The 674-nt window shown below is 45.8% G+C and overlaps 1 non-coding gene across 1 annotated transcript; it reads left to right on the top strand.

Moving 5' to 3' along the window:
- Positions 1 to 312: 312 nt before the first annotated feature.
- Positions 313 to 385, top strand: trnav-cac. Its single transcript has one exon. It is a non-coding gene; the product is annotated as a tRNA-Val (tRNA).
- The last annotated feature ends 289 nt before the right edge of the window (positions 386 to 674 follow it).

Raw genomic sequence — 674 nt, 5'->3', positions numbered from 1 at the left:
TATGCTCTCGAGTTTTCCACTTACCCCAACTTGGGTAAAACACGTAAATACTCAGTTTACAACCCTTCCATAAGATCATGTCGCAGCCGTTATGCTGCAGTGAAAGTCGTCCCAGCCTATTCCACCTCGCCCTACGGTCCAAACATTGACGACATCCTTGTCATCAATTTTACGTGTCTTTTTTTTAACGTTTTCAAGATGTCAATTACGCTGGACAACAACGAGCTCTTGGAAGCAAAAAGGTGAAACGTAGAATGCCTTCAACTTTCAGGGCAGGATGCCACTGAGCCGCAGCCGGGTGGAGTCCGGCTTGTTTTTGTAGTGTAGTGGTCATCACGTTCGCCTCACACGCGAAAGGTCCCCAGTTCGAAACTGGACAGAAACTGCTTTGTTCTTCTACTGCAGCCTTTTACATGGACAAGAACCAAGCTTTTTGCTTGCTTTCCCATCTGCAAACCTGCCCTCGAATTTGCTGGAACAAATCTGCTCTAGTAGTGAAATGTAATGCAAGTCCATTTAATTACTGTGCAAAGCATTGTAAAGTTTTTCTCCAACCTGGTTTGGATCATATGCCATTCTGTTTGAGAGTGTCGTTACCGCGTTCTGATCCTTCCACGAAAAGCAGGACCACATTTGCATTCCTTGCGCATGCGGCTCGGTTCAAAGACAGGGAA

Source organism: Chiloscyllium plagiosum, unplaced genomic scaffold (assembly GCF_004010195.1).
Source record: "Chiloscyllium plagiosum isolate BGI_BamShark_2017 unplaced genomic scaffold, ASM401019v2 scaf_78013, whole genome shotgun sequence".
NCBI lineage: Eukaryota > Metazoa > Chordata > Chondrichthyes > Orectolobiformes > Hemiscylliidae > Chiloscyllium > Chiloscyllium plagiosum.
Note: the sequence above shows the minus strand (reverse complement) of the source record. Positions and strands in the feature narration are given on the sequence as shown.